Here is a 20540-nt window from a genome sequence, read left to right as displayed (position 1 = left end):
AATGGACAAAAAAGCTGAAAAGTAAGGTGTACAAGACAGTGGTGTGACCAGTATTACTGTATGGTACAGAAATCTGGGCAGTAAAGGCAGAGCAGATGAGGAAACTAGTGATGATGGAAATGAAGTGTCTGAGAAGAGTGGTAGGATACACACTGTGGGACAGACAAAGAAATGAGGATATAAGAGCAGAAGCCAAAGTAGCTTCAATTGCAGAAAAGATCAGAGAGAACATATGGTGTTTCAAATGTGCAGCAAATCAGAAGACCGTCTGGTGAAGATGATTTGGGACAGACAGGAAGAAGGTAAGAGGAAATGAGGACGTCCAGCAAAGAAGTGGATGGGTTTGTGTGTGAAAAGATCTGTAAAAGTCAGGCATGAGTGTCAAAGAAGGCAGGAGTGTGGCATTGAATCGAGAGATGATGACAGTTAACACCATGTCCTGAGTCCTTGTAGAAAATGGGGAAAAAAGAGGTTGATGATGATGACTTAGATCAGGCCCTTGACCCCACTCATCCTGGTATTATTGCGAACAGGTAAAAGCATTCATTTTCTGAAGATTCCTAGTACATTGAAAAGGAAAATGATTTTGATGAAACAACTTCTGTTTTCTCTCCTTGTGTGACTGATTCAGATTCTGAGTAGTTCTTATTTTATTCCCTTCAAAGAATTTTCTTTTTCAGAGATTGTATCTAGGATAAACACACAGTTTCAGTGAGAGCATGATATTCCATTATCTTTGAAAAGAATGTTATAATTTGTTAAAACTGGAATTCCCACAACGCACTTCTGCCTCCCTTTACATCTAGCATTGGAACATGTTTTTATTACAGCCTGTAACGTTTCAGCCATCCTGCAGCCAGCCCCTAAGGTTAGAGATTGTATAAAGTTCTTCAGACTTAATTTTTATTAATTGTCAAGCTCATATTGAAATTTTTGTTTCTGTCTTTTGAGAATATGAAGCACATTATAGCACTTTTTCCTCCTCAGGAAAAATATTCCATAAGTTCTCTTTTTGCATTTGTCTCAAGTCACCAAACACTGTCTGAAATGTGCTTATGATTCTCCTGAGGTCTCATCCAGAGCAGTTGCTACTGAAACTGTAATGAGAAGGTTTGCATGATTACCTGCTCAGGATTTACTAGAGGATGTTAAACTGAAATGTTGAATTGTTTAGAAAGAGAGATTATTTTTGGACCTTCTGCAGCTAGGACCCTGAAAGAGTGCGATGAGAGAAGGAAATTGATTCAAGGGGTGACTCAGATTTTTCAGCATTCCTTCTCTGTAAGTGTAATAAAGGTTTTATAACTACCTCAGACTTTGCATGGGGGGAGCAGTATCTATGGATGTAAAAGTGCAGGGCTTTTGGAATAAAAATATATCAAAACACACAAACCTAAGAGATGTTGGCAATCCTAAAATGCTGTAAAGTCTTTCAGTTATCTGTGGCCCCCTAGGCATTGCAAATGATTACATATAGCACCAGAGTGATATGGTACATAACCATGGGATGCATATCTTGCCCTTTGTTCAGATTAGCCATGATAGCCTAGGATATAACAGTTCAGCAGTCTTACTCTACAGACATCTTGCATATCCCATTAGACCAAAATGCTATGGCAGAAAAGCAGAGCAAGACCATGATAGACCCTCAGAAATGGAAATTTATTTTATTTATTTAGCATTTGTTGACCGGGAAAGTCTGACTAGGACAGAGCCTATTTTCAGCACAGGCCTGTAGAGAGACGCTCCAGGTGCATGTCATTTTGGAATGTGGGAGGAAACTGGAGTACCTGGAGGAGACCCATACGAATGCAGGGAGGACGTGCAGACTCTCCACAGAGAGCTTCTTGCTGAGGCAGAAAAGCAGAGCAGGACCAGGGCAGACCCTCACAAATGGAAATTTATTTTATTTATTTGACATTTGTTGACCGGGAAAGTTTGACTAGGACAGAGCCTATTTTCAGTGGAAGCCTAGAGAGAATTGCTCCAGATGCATGCCATTGGAATGTGGGAGGAAACTGGAGTACCCGGAGGAGACCCATGTGAATGCAGGGCAGGAAGGACATGCAGACTCTCCACAGAAGACACCCCAGCCGAGAATTGAACCAGAGAGCGTCTTGCTGAGGCGACAATGTTGACTGCTACACCACTGCACTAGCCAGGATTTGCTCCAACTATGGTGAACACCTCAGGCTGATCTTTTTGCCATCTCCCTATTAAAAAGTCAGCACTCTAAATACCGACAAGCTGAAAAAAATGACCGAAAATACAGGAGGAGAACACATCTCACACATTGCTTTTCTGTTCTGCGGGGGGGGGGGGGGTGAGGCTTACACACACGCTTGTATATTCAAAAACTGAGGTCACCATACATCAGAATTTGGAAACTTTGTCATGTTGGACTTAGAATATTTAAATCCATTTTTTGTCCATCTGATCTGTGTTTCGGGACTTGACCTAGCTGGTCCCAACATTTCAAATGGTTACCCTTTTTGCCTCCTTTCACAGCAAGTAATTGATACAATTTTGCTCCATGGTTCCATGCAACCAGGCCTGGAAAACTGATGCATTTTAATTTCTGTGGACAGTAATGTTCCTGTATGCCTTTCCACTGATGCACGTGGTCATTCAGAGGGACTCCCCAAAGACCATTGTGGTGACTTCCTTCTGGCCCAGGAAATGGTGAATCTCCCTTCTTTTAGAAGTGACCAATGGTAATAACCACAGGCTTCCTCACAGACTGGACTATTCAACACAAGACAAGAGTTGTTTAATATACCCCAGCCTGAAACAATTTCAGTGAACTGCCTGGACGATAAGAGTTTTAATACCTTTCATACATGAATAAAAGGAAAATATTTTCTAGTTGATGCCAAGATAAGCAGGACCCTTTCAAGGCTAGTGTCTTTCTGGTTCTGGAGTTTGTGTGAATTATCCTCTGGCCTTTCTTACTCCTCTGTCGAAGTTAATTTGTCAGCCATTTCAGCATGTCTGTCCGTGGATCTTCAACTTTCAATGCATGTTAAAAAGTTTTCTGAAGGAGTCCTGTATATCCGTCCACATAGAAAACATATCCATCCTTGGAATCTTAACTTTGTGTTGGAAAGATTACAGATGTTCTTCGTGTTTGTGTTGCAGTCATCACATTTGGGTTATCCCTGCCAGGGTAGCCCTCAGTCGGCCCGAATACCAGAGGCTTAGTATTTCTATGTCGGTTGCCGTCGCTCCAGGACTGACGTCATGTCGTCAGTGGTATAAAATAAAGCAGCCGACGCCATTGCATCAGTCTTTCTTGCCAAGAAGCCCGAAGCAGAAGCAGTTCGCACAAGTGCCAGTCAGTCGCTACCTGCGTTTTTCATTTCCGAATTGAAGTCTTCTAAAGCTAAGTACCCCATTGAGGATCCTTTTTTCTTGCTCTAACCGATGTCAAAAAAAGTTAACAATTGTCTGTCCTGTGGAAAGCAAATACCACACTGAGACTTTCATTCTTATTGCGTCACTTGCTTAGGCCCCAGACCATGACGTCCCCCGCTGTCGCTTTTGTGCTTTGCTCAACACCAGAACTATATGTCGTCGGGCCCTTATTGTAGCTAGATATTTTGACTCTCAGTCCTCAAATTGTGATATGACTTTGGTAACCCATCCAACAGCAGATCTTCCAAAAAAAGTAAGGATAAAGACCGAGACAGACTGCACAGATCCAAAACTGCCGACGATGCTTCCATTAAGCTAGTCGTCAGTTCTCTGATCCTCAGTGAGGTGCTTTCACAGCCCGTGATGCCCGCTTTTGTGGATTTGCAGGACACTATTGAGACCCTTTCAGAGTTCAGTATGCAGCGAGACTCTTCAATGACTAAGGATCCTGCGGATGTCTTTACCTTGGATGGGTCTGGAGCCTCTGAGCAGGCACCGGCTTTTGAGGAAGTACTTCGCACTACCGATTCTCGACACAGACTGACGACTTTCACATCTACCGTTCTTTCGTAAACTACCGAGGCTCTAAGGCCCAGGGTATGAACCATACCCAAAAAAAGACCCAAGCTCGGGCACCTGCTTCCTTGCCTCAGTCTCAAATGCTTAAAATGGCGGAAGACCTTATAATGCTCAGCAGGGGAAGCCAGACTACCCCTTCCAAAAGAAAAAGCGATTTGTCCCCAGTAGTTTTATCTGAACAGGAGTCCGATAACTGATCCATCTGAATATGAAGATATGCAACCCCTCTCTGCTTATGAGGATTCTGATGCAGAGGACTCCATCCCTGAGGACTTTTTCTTTGGGGAAACCCTACATACTTTAAGAGAGCATTTCCAATGAGAATGTCAGGACTACCCTCAGTCAAAAAAATGGACTCAGGGAATTCTTAGATCTTCCACAGCACAGACCTCAGGCCATTCCTCCTGTTCTGGATGTTGTGGATGATGTTTTTATGGAATCCAGTTTGACCCCTGACACCCTCCCTTTTGCTCCCAGAAAACCTGACATGTACTATAGAGTCCCTGACTATCACAAATTTATTTTCAAAAATCCTACTGCTGACCCCAAGGTTATCTCTCAAGGACCTAAAGGAAGTAAAGCAACTTCTGCTAAGAATCCCACCCCCTCAGATAGGAATTCCCAAGCATTAAGACAGATGGGGTAAAAAAATATGCACCTCTGCTACTCTTGCTATTAGAGCACTAAATTGTCATTTCCATGTGCTGAAATATCAGCAGCATACCATGGGACTCCTCAAACAAAAAAATAACTTTCTATCCTGCTTGTGCAGAAAATAGTTACAAGAGTTAATGCATTGTGCAAATCAAGTAACTAAGCACACCTTACAATGTGGTTTTGACACCCTAGAAGCATCTTGCAGGGCAGCAGTCACTGGTTCTGTCCTTAGAAGGCATACTTGACTGAAGGAACAGCCCTTGCCAGACCATGTCAAATCCAAATTATTGGACACACCCTTGCACAAAGCCAACTTATTTGGCACCAAGGCAGAGGAGGTCTTAAAAAGATGGAAGAAAAAGCTAAATCTGTGCAGACAGTTAAAGACTTCTTGCAGGTCCAGCCACTGAGGTTCAGTAGGCATTGCCCCTCCAAGCACTGGTCCTTTCATGCCCCCTCCAGGTCAGCTCAGCCCAGACCTGGGGAAGCAGCCCCCCCCCCCCCCCAGACAACAGCCCCAGGGAATGCTGAGATATAAGCAATGGAGTTCCTCCTCTTCAAAACCAGTGTGTGCTAAGCCAACCCCACAGGGTAAGAACTCACAATGACTTTACACTTCCACCCCCTCCCTCTGCCCACCTGCTCTTGCCCCTAGGAAGAAAACTCTCCTTCTACCCAAGCACTTGGGCCACCATTACCAATGACTGCTGGGTTCTCAACGTAGTGTCCCAGGGATGCAAATTTTATTTCCACACTCTACCAACCCCAAAAGGGTTCCCAGATCTTCCTCCAAATCAGTGGGCAGAGGCCAAAAAGCAAGTCCTTTCCCTGCTCTCTATGAGAGCAATAGAGCATGTTCCTGCAGAACAGATGGACCAAAGTTTCTACTCCAGACTCTTCCTGGTACCCAGAAAAGAGGGCACATGGCGCCCCATCCTGGATCTATCCATTCTGAACACATTTCTGGTGATACCAAAATTCAGAATGCTCACCCTCCAGCAGCTTCTACCTATGCTCTCCAAGGATGCTTGGTTAGCCACCCTAGACATAAAAAAGGCTTACCTACACATCCCAATCGGTGAATCATGCAGGAAATACCTATGTTTCAGGGCAGAATCATTGCACTTTCAGTTCTTTGCGCTTCCCTTTGGCTTATCCACTGCTCCCAGAGATTTCACAAAATGTTTGGCTCCCGCCATTACCTTTTGCAGACAAAGAAATATTCAAATTTACGCATACTTAGACGACTGCCTGATTCAGGCAGACAGGAAAAGCTGCTAAAGCACCTGACCTTTGTAAAGGACCTACTGACCTCCCTGGGCTATTCTATCAACGAAAGTAAATTAAAACTAGTACCCACACAAAAAATTGTATTCCTGGGAGCAAGCCTGGACACAGCATCCCAGATGGCATTTCTTACACCAGAAAAACAAACCTACCTGTGACAGCCTACTTCTCTCAACTAGCCACCTGACCCCAGTTATTCGCAAGAAAAATCCTGTAAGCTCTGGGGTTCATGGCTTCTTGCATTCTACTCATTCCATATGCCAGACTGCGTATGAGGAAAGTACAGTGGTACCTAAAAAGCCTTTGGTGTCAGCACTCCCAAGACCTGGAAGCTCTTATAGCAATGATACCTTGTTTAAGGAAAGATTTTCTTTAGTGGGCAGTAGCATGCTACCACAACAAGGGACTTCCCTTCTCATAACCCCACACTGCCCAAACCCTCACCACAGATGCATCAGAGTATGCCTGGGGTGCACACTTGGATGGCAGGTGCATTCAAGGCCAGTGGAGCCCAAATCAAATACATCTGCACATCAACCAAAAAGAGATGTAAGTTGTTCAGCACGCTCTGATAGCTTTCAGACCTCTACTCTCCCCAGGGCCTCTACTGATCAAAACAGACAACACCACTGTGATGTGGTATATCAACAAGCAGGGAGGGACTCACTCGTACCCTCAGTGTAGGCTCGCCATGACCCTTTGGCACACGGCTTCAGCCATGCAACTTCGCCTGTTAGCACAATTCCTGCCAGGCTCTCTAAACTCTCTGGCAGACACTAAGAAATGAAAAAACACTCCAGCTGTAGCCAAAAAACAGACTCTCCAGGTGTAGTACCAAAGTGTAATTCCACTGGTTGAAATAAGTCACACAATCCAGATAAAAAGAACTTGTAGAATAAAATCCATCCAAATCACAATACACAGTCAAGCACTTTCGTCAAATAAGACTTCATCAGAACTGTGGGTAAATGCAAGCATATGTCTTAATAACGAACACTCCCCCAATCAAAACATCCAGTTAATTATTAAAACAGTTAGCAACAATGTACCCACCCTAGAGAAAATTTAAAAGCAAACACTGTAATACAAATAAACATTAATATAAGAAACAGTTTATTACAAAGTTAGTTCTTAAAAAACAAAATAGTCTCCTCCTAAGGCAGAATTATTTTATAGCCGTGTTGCCCTGAATTTTAATTCCGGTTTAATTGAAATTTTGTCATTAATACCTGGGATAACGGTGGCATTCAAACTTAGTTGCCACCTCATTTCAGCCCCATCTGTTCTGTTTTTCCAATCACCCCCCCCCCCCCAAGTCCTTACCACCACTTCCAAGATACCAAACAGGAAAGTATGGTCAGAATTCAATTTAATATGTCAGTGCATTGTATGATAGTGCATTGTTTTCATCTTGTTTCTTTATGCTATAAATGTGCTCATAGATCTTTCTTCTAAACCTCCTCTCAGTTTTGCCAATATAAAAATCAGCAATAGATACTACTCCTGTAGTGACACAGGAACCCGTGGCTAACCTTACCTCATACCCATTAGGTCTCTGGCAGACAACTTAAGCAGAAATCTTCTGGACCCACATGAGTGGCAGCTAGACCAACGAACCTTCACCCTTGTAACCCAGAAATGGGGCACCCTGAAGGTCTACCTCTTTGCTTCCCACTCCAACCATCAGCTCAGCAAATTCTGTACCAGGGAACCTCACAGCAAGGCCTGGAAAGTGGATGCTCTATCCTTCCAGTGGGTCCAACTTCTCGGTCTATGCATTTCCCCCTCTACCACTCATTTCAAGGGTACTGCTCAAAGTAAGGGAGGAAAAGCCGAGGACAATCCTGATTGCCCCAGACTGGCCACGCCAGCACTGGTACCCACTGCTGCGCAGCCTGTCACCCATGCCACCATGGCAACTCCCTCAGATCCCAACACTCCTGACCCAGACGAATGGAGAATTCATGCATCCCCAATTGCAGACCCGCAACCTGGCAGCCTGGCTTATTCCCTGATCACTTTACAAGCTGCAAATCTAAGCAAACATGTTCTAGATGTTGTACATGAGGCCAGACGCCCTAGCACTAGAAATTCTTACGCTGACAAGTAGGAAAGGTTTTTCACCTGGATCCAGGCTAAGGGAGCCAGAACAGCACAGCCCTCCCTACCTCTCATCTGGGATTACCTGGCTAACCTACTGCACGGGGGTCTATCCTTCTCTTCTATTAAAATTCATGCCTCTGCCATCTGTGCTCATTTCAGCACAGAGTCACCTCTTTTCTCCCTCCCTGTCATCAAACAGTTCCTAAGAGGGGCTAACAACTTGAGGCCACCCAGAAGAGCCAACTACCCCAGTTTGGGACCTAAACTTTGTGTTGGAAAAGCTCACCCTGCCCCCTTTGAAACAGCTACTTCAGCAGAGCAAAAGTTTCTCTCCTGGAAGATAGCCTTGCTTCTGGTCATCACTTCAGCTAGAAGAGTATCCGAGCTACTAGCACTTATGGCTGTAGAGCCCTTCATCGTTTTCCATGCTGCCAGGGTCTCTCTCAAGACTAACCCATTCTTCATGCCAAAAGTGTTGTCCAGTGTGGCTCTCAACCAATCCATTCATTTGCCCACCTTTTTTCCCTAACCCACAAAACAAGGGGTAAGGGATTCTGCACTCTCTATATGTGCACAGACCACTCAGATTCCACCTAGACAGGACTAAATCATGTAGAAAGACTGATCAATTGTTAGTCAGCTTTGCTGCAGGAGCAGAGGACAAGGCCATATTCAAACAAACCGTCTCCAATTGGATAGCACACTGCATCCATTTCTAATACAAGCAGCACGGGAAACCTCCCCCCCAAGGGGGGGTCAGGACACATTCTACCAGAGCAACCTCCACCTCTGCAACTTTCCTCAGAGGGGTCTCCACCAGGGACATCTTGGAGGCTGCAACATGGACATCTGTTCATACCTTCACCAAGCATTACCACCTGCCTATCTTCTCCAAATCCAGGGCAGGCTTTGCCACTGCAGTCTTACAGGGCATCCTAGCCAGCCCCCAGTCTTCTTGACTGCCTCCACCCTTTTCTTCAGCTTTGGGAATCAACCCAAATGTGATGACTGAAACAGTGAAACGCAAAGAACAGTTGTGTACACTTACCATAAATATAGATGTTCGAGTGTATTTACTGTTGCAGTCCTGATTTCCCTCCCTCTATCCCCCTTGCTTCTCTCTCAATTTCTCTCTCTCCTTACAAGGAATTTTTGGTATTTACTTTCTACTGGTGGTGGTCTTCCACCATAACCTAGTTCCCTCTTGGGGGCTCCTGGCAGGGCAAGAAAAACTGATGTAATGGTGTCGGCTGCCTTATTTTATACCACTGACGACCTGCCGTCAGTCCTGGAGCGACGGCAACCGACGCAGAAATACTAAGCCTCTGGTATTCGGACCAACTGAGGGCTACCCTGGCAGGGGTAACCCAAATGTGATGACTGCAACAGTGAATACACTCAAACATATACATTTATGATGTGTACACAACTGTACTTTTCAGTTGCGCTTTTTTCTCAGTTTCTTTTTTCACATTGAGAAAAATAAACCTGTTGATCAGTGTGCATCCATCTCAGAAAGTCCCCCAGCACTCATTTTGGCAAATTTTCAGAAGAGTCTTGCTTGTAGGAAAGGGTGTGCACTGTTTTCTTAAGCCTGGAGTAACGTCACATGCCACATACATAAGTTTGGCTGTCCCAACACCTGCCGGTCCTTTTTTGCCCCTTGTAGAGTTTGGATTGCAATCATTTGTCTCTGATAGCTTATAAACTAGTGAAATGTCCATGTGGGATACAGACTGCCAGGATCAGCACCAGTATTGCCTTTATTATCTCAGGAAGGATTGATTAAGATAAATACTGGTGGAAGTATCAGTGTTGTAACCCTGTCACTGTTTGATGTTGGAGGGGCAGACTTCTTGCATTTCTCTTCAATTTTTAGAAAATGGTGATTGAGAGCTGCCGTTATGAGGATCAGTAGGTGTCCATCTCACAGCCCCATCCATAAGCTTATTGCCACAAGGACAAACCTTCAGTGGGTAGTCCACAGCCTTGCCTTCCTCCACGCAAGCCCAGTGTGAAATGAGTCCCAAGGTCCTTTGTGGGCTGCATATGAGCCTACACAAGTTCTTTATCTCGATGGAAGACAGAAGTACTATGAGAAGTACATCTGTTGCTGCTTCATTTAGGGGGTGCACCCATGCTGCCTTAGCCCAGTGTTAATCTGGAGGCTGTGGGCAACCTTCCTAATCCAAGAGGAGCTGAGCCCTTAAGTCTTCAGGTGATGGGTTAGAGGAATTTGGAGCTAAAGACTCCCCTTTCTGGAACTCACCTTGTCTGAGCTGGGATGACAAGTCCTAGTTAAAGGAGGCCATCAGTTTTCCTCATGGCAGAGCCCACAGCACAAGGTTTAAATATCAAATATTTGATTTCTGCTGGAAGGTGAAGTTATGGTAGTAGGACTAAACCGCGAAATAAGATGATTTTAAAGCAGGGGACCTAGTACAAGCATCTCTCCACCACATGTTACCTTTGATCAGAATACTGTCTCATGCTGATATTGGTACTCGCCACCCAGAAACTGAGACATTGTGGTTGCTCTATCGTGAGACTATAAGAAAATTCACACTACTTGTAGCAGGTGTCAGGGGAACCCCTCCCACACATGCCTCTATGCAGATTCAAAATACCTGTAAGCTATGTCTTTGAGATGGGCATTGTAAATCAGTTCAGACCTCCTCCGTCAGTAATTCCTTATTAGAAAAGCCCCCAGGCTTGTGAGAAATGGTGTGGACTGAATTTGAGCACATGTTCCTTCCCTCCTAGAAGACCTGATGATATCTGAGAAAGGAGCCTGAGAGAACAGTAGGTCAACCACTCGTTGAGCCAGTCTGGAGGCACCTGTGCTCTATTATGCTTTTCCATGCAAAAAAGGTGGATGCCCTCTGTAAGCCACTACTAGAGTTGTACATGTTCATTACATGCACCTTGAGGCGCATCTGTCTCAGTGAGGCCCTTTTGTAGGATGTCCACGTCATTAGGAGTTTCGATTATGGCTCCTAATTTGCAGTTAGCTGCGAACTTCGTTAGCCAAAGACCTTCTGTGTTAGCCTGTACTTCAGAGAAGTAGATACCAAACAGGAGAGGACCCAGGACTGAACCCTGTGGTACTCCACTTGTCACTGGTCTGAAGTCGGATTTGGAGTCTGCTACTTTCACAGTGTGGGTTCTGTCAGTGAGCCAGCTGGCAACCCATCTTGTGACATAGGGATTTATACCTAGTTTAGTGAGTTCATCTATAATTCCAGAGTGGGGGATGGTGTCGAAAGTCCTGGCAAGATCTAAATAGGCTGTGTCAACCACCTTACCCTCGTCTACGGCTTTGGTGACTGCTTCAAAGAAGTCTGTCAGGTTTAGGAGACATGATCTGCCTTTTACAAACACGAACTGGGTGGGGTCCAGAGTTTGGAGATTACCAATGTCTTTGTTTATAAGTTCCATGATGATACGTTCCATGGCCTTGCAGACCAGGCTCGTCAGGCTAATGGGGTGGTAGTTCCTGGGGTCCCTGGTGGCTTCCCCCTTGTGGAGTGGGATAACCATCGCTGTGCGTCATTCAGCAGGCACAAAGCCTGAGGTGAGGCTATGATTGAACATGGTACTTCGGTGGGGTGCCAGTTCGTTCTGTAGTTCGTGTAGAACGTAGCCTGGGATGATGTCTGGTCCCATGGACGCTGTGTTCTTGGCTTTGGAGAGTGTGGTTTTTACCTGTGCAGCCGTGATTACAGGAACTTTGCATTCTTCTGGTATAGAGATGGGCTCTTTAGGGGATGAGAGGGGGGTAAAGTTGGCACTGAACCTATCTGCCAGGATGTTGGTAATATCAGTTGGGTCTGTATATTTAGTGCCATTGTGCTGTAACTCAGAGCAGATCTGAGTGTTGCCATTGAGATTCTTGACATAGCTATAGAATACTTTGTGGTTGTCTTTAGAATCAGTGGTGATTTTGTTTTCGTAACTAGCTTTGGAAGATTTTATCAGGGATCGCAGCTTCTTACTGAGGCTGACCAGGGAGCTCCTCCACTCATGGGATTTTACTCTCTCTTGCAACAGTTTCTTCCTTCTGTTGTACAGTTTGTTTATGGCAGGGGACCACCAGATTGGCTTCCTTTTTTTGGAGGATAGCATCTTGGTTGTGTTTGGGATAGCACAATCCATGCACTTATGTAAGTGCTTATAAAGTGCAATTGTGTATGATTCAGTAGTCGTAACTGTATTGTCATTCTGCATGGGTGTCATGAAGTTCACCACTTCTGTCTTAAGAAGCATGAAGTTGGCTTTGGAGAAAATTTTTACCATGGTTTCCTTAATGGGGGTGGGGGCAGGATGTGGATATCTAGGGTAAATTAGCTTATGGTCGGATTGGACCAATGAGGCGTTGACTTCAGGTGTGGAACACTTGTCACTCATGTTGGTAATGACTAGATCTAGGATATTGTTGCCCCTGATGGGGGTGTGGATAAGTTAATCCAGGGCATTGGAGTTTATGAATTCCAGAAAACGTTGAGTGAAGGAGTTGGTACATGAGTAGTTTTCCCAGTTAATGGTGGGGTAGTTGAAATCACCCATTATTAGGGTGTTTGGCTGAACCCTAATATTTTCCAGTACATCAAGAAAAGAGGAGTGGGAATCCTGGGGCATGGTGGGTGATCTGTAGCAAGCTACAATTTGGATTGCAGTTTTGCCCAGAGTTAGTTGCACTTGGATAACCTCGGCTGCATTATGCTGAGCAACTAGCCTGGAGGTGTGGATATCCTTAATGAATATGTACACACCTCCACCTTTGGTGTTCCAGTCCAGGTTACATGGCCTGCCGAAAAGTGTGGTATGAGTTATAGCCTGGTAGTGCAGGGGTGCTCTCTGGAGCCTTGAACCAGGTCTCAGTCACTGCACAGATATCTATGTTTTTCATTTTAAGGAGTGCCTCGAGTGAGTGCATTTTGAGATTTAGACTTCTAGCATTGAGTAGCATCACCCTCAGTTTTTGCTTGCCTGTTCCTATTACACTGGTGAATTTGTCATTTGAACCTTGCCTAAAAAAGGCACTATAGGGGCAGCAAGAATCTTAGCCAGTATCTGGAATCCCAGGGGTGACAGGTGCAGGCCATCTCTGGCAAAGCATCGTGGTCTGTTGACCATGTCATCCCAGGCAGACAGATACTGGATCCCTTTAGAATGGCACCAGAAGCTTAGCCAATTGTTGAAGTCAGTCATTTTGTCCTTGCACTGCAGCATCATTCTGGGTGATGGCAAAATGCTACTCAGGGCTAGGGTCATACCTGCCTGGGCTACGAGATCTGAGAGCTCTTCTATATGTCTCTTTTCATGTAGTCCAGGGAGGTACGTCTCCGGTCGTTTACACCAACATGAACAATGACAGAGTCATATTTGTACTTGTTGTGGAGGGACCTGAGTGCGTGGGTTATGTGGCGGATCCTGGCACCCGACAGGCAGCTGACAGTAACGTTCTCCTTGTTTAGCTTGGTGAGTGGGACATCTGTGCCTGACTATAGAGTCACCTATGACTAGCGTGTTGGGTACGTTGTTTTGCCTTATGGGCTGTGGTTGAGTGGCACACTGAGTCTGCGGTCTATGTGTCATTTGGGTTGTGTTGGGGGGTGGAGGTTACTTGCATTTCTGCTTTGGAGGTCTCTGTTGCTTGAGCAGATTATTATTGAGAGCCTCTGCGAATGTTTTTGTTTCTGTGTGTGGATTTTGGTGGTGTAGATTTAGTGAGACTATGTGATGTGTGGTGTGCTGCAAGTGTTTACCTTCTCCTCTTGACTGTCAAGTTAAGTCTTGATTGGGGAGAGCTTTACCTCCAGTTTGGCTAGATAAGTGCATCTCTCACAAGTTGTAGTGTTGGGTGGTAGGAGGAGAGGGTTGTCTGTGTACATGAGGCAATTTTTACATTGCCCCAAGATGCCCAGATTCATCAGATACAGGAGAGAGCACTGGCAGCTGACCCTTGGACATGCCTGAATAAAAAACTATTTTCCTCTAGATAAGTGAGGAAAGTGAGTACAAAAGCTGTTTTTCTCTAAGCAAGTGAGAAAAGTAAGTACAAAAACTGTTTTCCTCTAGGTAATGAGGAAGATTGAGTGCTATACTAATTAGTCGCATCTGTCTCAGTGAGGCCCTTTTGTAGGATGTCCACATCGTTTGGAGTTTCGATTATGGCTCCTAGTTTGCAGTCAGCTGCGAACTTCATTAGCCAAAGACCTTCTGTGTTAGCCTGTACTTCAGAGAAGTAGATACCAAACAGGAGAGAGCCCAGGACTGAACCCTGTGGTACTCCACTTGTCACTGGTCTGAAGTCAGATTTGGAGTCTGCTACTTTCACAGTGTGGGTTCTGTCAGTGAGCCAGTTGGCAACCCATCTTGTGACATAGAGATTTATACCTAGTTTAGTGAGTTTATCTATAATTCCAGAGTGGGGGATGGTGTTGAAAGCCTTGGCAAGTTCTAAATAGGCTGTGTGAACCACCTTACCCTTGTCTACGGCTTTGGTGACTGCTTCAAAGAAGTCTGTCAGGTTTAGGAGACATGATCTGCCTTTTACAAAGCCGAACTGGTAAGTGCATCTCTCACAGGTTGTAGTTTTGGGTAGTAGGAGGAGAGGGTTGTCTGTGTACATGAGGCAATTTCTGCATCGCCCCAAGATGCCCAGATTCATCAGATAGATAGGAGAGAACACTGGGAGCTGACCCTTGGACATGCCTGAATAAAAAACTATTTTCCCCTAGATAAGTGAGGAAAGTGAGTACAAGAGCTTTTTTTCTCTAAACAAGTGAGGAAATTAAGTACCAAAACTTGTTTTCCTCTAGGTAATGAGGAAGGTTGAGTGCTGTAGTGCAAAACATGCATTTTTATTGCACAGGTACAAACTACATTTTGTCGCACACAAATCTTCGATGCTGTCAGTGGGCATCTCCTATCTCATAATATGCAGACACCACAGATGAAATTCTTTTGGCTTGCTCTAGGTAGGTAGGTATCATATTGAGCGCAAAGTGTTGCCTTTTGCTCTTTCTTCATTGGACAGAATTTCCACCAAGACATTGGCCATAACAGCCAGAGTTTAGATATACCTGGTATGACTGGGCATAAGAGAAATAAAAATGCATTTTTTTGCAGGGGGCAAGCCCCCCTGCTAAATACTTATCCCAGCTCCAAGATTGCAGTGCAGTGTAGGGTAAGGATAAATTTCAGTCTCTGCTGCTCCGTGATCTTGCTAATGAAAAGCCAAAAATGTTTGACTGAGTCTTGGTCAGCTCTACCAGCTTTTCCTGTCTTTGAAAAAATAGCCACTGGATAACAGCAGCATAATCCCATGGAGATTGCCCCTCTTCAAAAAAATATCTGTTTTTTGAACTCGTTAAGATTAACCATTTAAGTTTGTAGTTTGAGGTAGACATGGCAGTGAAATATGCACCAGATAAGATGTCCTTCAAGAATGCAACTGCAGTCATAACATATGGGTTGTCCTGCCTCAGGCAGCCCTCGGTCGGCCGAATTCCAAAGTCTGGGTCTGGCGTCGGCTGGTGTCGCCTCTTCTCCGTCACAACGGCTGGAGTATATAGGCATCGGCCGACGCCATCTTCTTCAGTCTTTCTTGCCGCGCGGTGCCCGTAGCAGAAGCAGTTCGCAAGTGCCGGTCGGTCAGCTCCTGTGTTCTCAGTACCGACGTCATCTAAAAGCTAAGTACCCCGTTGGGGAACATTTTTTCTTGCCTCCGCCGATGTCAGAACAAATTGAGAAAGTTAATAATTGTTTGTCTTGTGGTAAACAAATACCTCATAAGGAATTCCATTCTCTCTGCCTTCCTTGCCTGGGCCCAGACCACGACGTCTCGGCCTGTGCTGCCTGTGCTTGCTTTAATAAGCGCACTCTCAGGCGCCGGGCAGAATTTGCCGAGGACTTTTTCGGTGAATCTTTTGCGTATATCATGCCGTCGGATCAACCGACAACCCAATCTGCTAAAAAACGTAAGGACCGGGACCGACATCCTCGGTCCGCGTCCACTACCGATGTTACTCCCAAACCCTCCGCTAGTGCTCCGGTCCCTTCGGAAGTGGTAAATCAACCACTCCAGGCCGACGACACAGCGTTATCATGTCCTTCGGTCCCGGAGATCTCTCCGGTGCCGGTTGTTGATTTTCCTCCGGAAACCGAAGTTCTGGATCTACCCGACACCATTTCTGTGGACAAGGTTACGCCAGCACGTGGGGCTGCTAGGCCTCCTGTATCCATGTCCATCAAGGCCTTTGCACATGCTAAGGCCGCCAGTCAGGCCAAGGCCCATCCTAAGCCTTCTGCCCAGGCCCCTTCATCTGATGAGCAGATCATGTCTCTTGCTGCAGATCTTATTTCCCTTATCAGGGGGTCTCAGCCTCATCCAGACAGGGGTACACAGCCACCTGCAGAGAAAAGGCCCAGAACTGAGCAGGCGGACAACCTCTCTTCGGATGAAGCCTCTGGGGATTCTGAGCATTCTGATACCCACGAAGAATCCTTCCAGGCCTACGAGGACTCTGATGCTGAGGAATCAATTCCCTCTGCCTCCCCTCCAGAGGATTTCTCATTTGGTGAAGTCCTACATTCCAGGAGGGAACATTTTCAATGGCAGGGTCAGGAGTTCTCTGATTCCAGGAAAAGGCTTCGTACCTTCCTCAAGCTTCCCCAGCACAGACCTTTGGCAATTCCGCCAGTTATGGATGTTTTAGATGATGTTTTCTCTGACTCGTGCTAACCCTGATTCTCTTCCTCCTGCTCCTGTCAAGCCGGACAGATATTATAGGGTCCCCGACACTCACAAGCACCTTTTTAAGGCCCACTCTGTGGATCTAGAAACTATTTCACAGGGCCCCAAGGGGGTGGCTACCTCCACTGCCAAAAACCCACTTCCAGCTGACAGGGAGGCTAGGTCCCTGGAGAGATGGGGTAAAAAAGTTTATACCTCTACAACCCTGGCCATGAGGTCACTTAACTGTCTTTTTCACATGTTTCAGTACCAAGATTTTCTACTGGATGATTTACAGAAAAAGTTAGCTGCTTCTGAGCCTATTGATAAAAAGGCATTGCTGGATCATATACATAACACTCAGCAGGTTAATAACTATTTCCTTCAGTGTGGGTATGATGCACTGGAAGCTTCATGTAGGGCAGCTATGACTGGGGCTGTGATACGTAGACATGCTTGGTTGAAAGATCAGTCTTTGCCTGACCATGTTAAAGTAAAGTTACTGGATGCACCTCTGGAAAAACAGAAGCTTTTTGGTGGTAATGCACAGGATGTGTTGAAATCCATAGAGGAAAAAGCAAAGTCAGTACAGACAGTCAAGGATTTCCTTCAGGTTCAGCCACCCAGATTCAGCAGAAACTGGCCCTCAAAGAATTGGTCCTTCCCAGGCTCTGACAAGTTTCAAAGGGGAAAATGCAGACGTGCCCGAGGTAGAGGACAATACCGAGAATCTTACAGGGGCCGCCAATGGCAACCTCCTAATCAAAGAAGCAGCGCAGACAGTTCGGCTGCACCACAAGGACAATCACAATGACTTGGCTTTCGTACCGCCTACAAAGGCTCAAAGAAAAGCACCTTTGGGCGGAAAATTATCCTTATTCTCACAAAACTGGCATATCATAACCAAGGACAACTGGATTCCGGATTTGATAGACAAGGGTTACAGATTCCACTTCCACATATTACCAATAAGACAAGGCATGCCAAACCTGCCACATCATCAAAGGGCAGAGGCACTCACTCAAGTTTCCAAGCTGTTAAGTATAAAAGCAATAGAAAGGGTTCCTCCTCAGGAGCAAGGCCAGGGATTTTATTCAAGACTGTTCCTTGTTCCAAGAAAAGAAAACAAATGGAGACCCATACTGGATTTGTCAACACTAAATACTTTTCTCATTGTGCCAAAGTTCAAAATGCTGATGCTGCAGCAACTCCTTCCCATGTTGGGCAAGGGGTCTTGGCTGGTCACTCTGGACCTCAAGGAGGCATACCTGCATGTCCCAATCAGACAAAGCTGCAGAAGATACCTCAGATTTCTTGCAGGGACAGAGCATTATCAATTCTCAGCATTGCCGTTTGGCTTATCTACTGCGCCCAGAGTGTTCACGAAATGCCTGGCATCAGTAGTGGCACACTGCAGGCTACAGGGGATTCAAATATACCCCTACTTGGACGACTGCCTCATACAAGCAGACAATAAACAAACCTTAAAAGAAAACTTGGACTTATGTCATGCATCTACTGCAGGCCTTGGGATACACAGTCAACATTCAGAAGTCAAGGCTACTGCCATCCCAACAGATTATCTTCCTAGGAGCCAAACTGGACACAGAAAACCAAATGGCCTACCTCACAGAGGAAAAACAGCAGCATTTACCAGAGTACTTCAAAGGCCTAGCAAGACTCTCCCAGCTGACTGCAAGGAAAATCATGCAGGCCCTGGGGTTCATGGCATCTTGCATTCTTCTGATACCTTTGGCAAGACTTCATATGAGAAAGCTGCAATGGTATTTAAAAAACTTATGGTCTCAACACAGCCAAAGCCTAGAGGACGTAATCCCACTTATTCCATGTTTGCAAAAGGAATTTTTATGGTGGGCTCAAGCCAGTCAGCTAAACAAAGGCATGTCTTTCAACAAACCTCAAGCAGGTCAAATGATTACAACAGACACCTCAGACCATGGATGGGGGGCGCACATGGAGGGCAGATGCATTCAAGGTCTATGGTCGCCAAAGGAAAGACATCTGCACATAAACCAAAAGGCGATGTTGGCAGTGATACATGCAATCGAGACTTTCGAAAAATCACTACAACAAGGACATTTGCTAATAAGGACAGACAACACCACTGTCATGTGGTACATAAACAAGCAGGGAGGCACTCACTCTTATCCCCTCTGCAGACTAACCATGCTTCTCTGGGAAAAATCTGTGAGCCTGAAGATACATTTATAATCCCAGTTTGTACCAGGCAAGGACAATGTACTGGCGGACAAGCTGAGCAGAAATTTCATGGATCCACACGAATGGATGCTGCACCCTCACATTTTCTCTCAACTGACAAAGACATGGGGAAGACCGGATGTAGATCTCTTTGCTTCCCACTTAAATCATCACCTGGAAAAGTTCTGCACAAGTACTCGCCATCCTCTAGCCTGGAAAACGGATGCCCTCTCCTTCAGCTGGAATTCTCTAAAAATTTATGCATTCCCTCCTCTGCCTCTGTTGACCAAGGTGATACTGAAGATCAAAGCAGAACAACCAACAGGCATCTTGATAGCTCCAGACTGGCCAAGGCAACATTGGTACCCACTGCTATTGAGCATAACTCGGACCAAACCATGGCCTCTGACCATATGGCCCCTGCTCCTAACACAACACAATTACAGGACTGCATCAAGACCTGAAAACATTGCATCTGACAGCCTGGAGGCTACCATGACTTCTCCAACTATCTCTCTTTCAAAAACAGTTCAAGAGATCTTGCTGGAAGCACGCAGGCCTTCCACCAGAAAAACCTATTCAGCCAAATGGAAGAGATTCAGCATCTGGAATGCCAACAGGGGTCAGGGCACAACATTACTGAGTATACCTCAGATTTTAGAATACTTGGCAGAACTGTTTCATACTGGACTCTCATACTCTTCAATAAAGATTCATGCCTCAGCAATCTCAGCAAAATACAACTGTGACCCTCCAGTGTTTTCTCATCCTCTGCTAAGACAGTTTCTAAGAGGGATAAAGAATATCAAACCTCCCAGAAAACCGCCAGTACCTGCATGGGACCTCAATTTTGTTTTGGAAAAATTAACTCTTCCTCCATTTGAGCCAGCAGCAACTTCAGAAATGCAATTTCTTTCATGGAAAACGGTCTTCTTCTTGGCAGTCACATCTGCAAGAAGAGTTTCGGAGATACAGGCACTCATGGCAGTGCCTCCCTTTTTCATTTTTCATCAAGACAGAGTTTCTCTAAGAACCAATCCTACATTCATGCCAAAAGTTATTTCCAGGGTGTCTCTAAATCAAGCTATTCACCTGCCTACTTTATTCCCCAATCCTCAAAATAGGGGGGAAAAACTACTGCATACTTTGGACATACACAGACAACTACGTTACTACTTGGACAGAACGAAGGCCACCAAAAAGTCTGACCAATTGTTTGTAGCCTATGCTGCTGGAGTACAAGGAAAAGCAATCTCCAAACAAACAATTTCAAAATGGATTGGTCACTGCATCAGATTCTGCTATCCTTTCCATGGGAAAGGTGTGCCAGCCAATATTAGGCCACATTCCACCAGAGCTATAGCCACTTCCACAGCTTTCCTAAGAGGAGTGGCAACAAAGGACATTTTAGAAGCTGCTACATGGAGCTCCGTGCATACCTTTACCAAGCACTACAACCTGCCTTTATACTCCAGATCCCGAGCAGGCTTTGCTTTGGCAGTCCTGCAGGGGATTTTAGCTACACCATCCTTCTCATAGT

The 20540-nt window shown here is 45.4% G+C and overlaps 1 protein-coding gene across 1 annotated transcript in view; it reads left to right on the top strand.

Moving 5' to 3' along the window:
* LOC122808394 (phosphatidylinositol 4-phosphate 5-kinase type-1 alpha-like) overlaps positions 1–20540 on the top strand; it is a 795187-nt gene that overhangs the window by 698219 nt on the left and 76428 nt on the right. The window lies entirely within an intron of this gene.

This window comes from Protopterus annectens, chromosome 8.part0 (genome assembly GCF_019279795.1).
Source record: "Protopterus annectens isolate FY-2018-M chromosome 8.part0, PAN1.0, whole genome shotgun sequence".
In the NCBI taxonomy this organism is placed as follows: domain Eukaryota; kingdom Metazoa; phylum Chordata; order Ceratodontiformes; family Protopteridae; genus Protopterus; species Protopterus annectens.
This window is presented reverse-complemented; position numbering and strand designations above follow the sequence as displayed.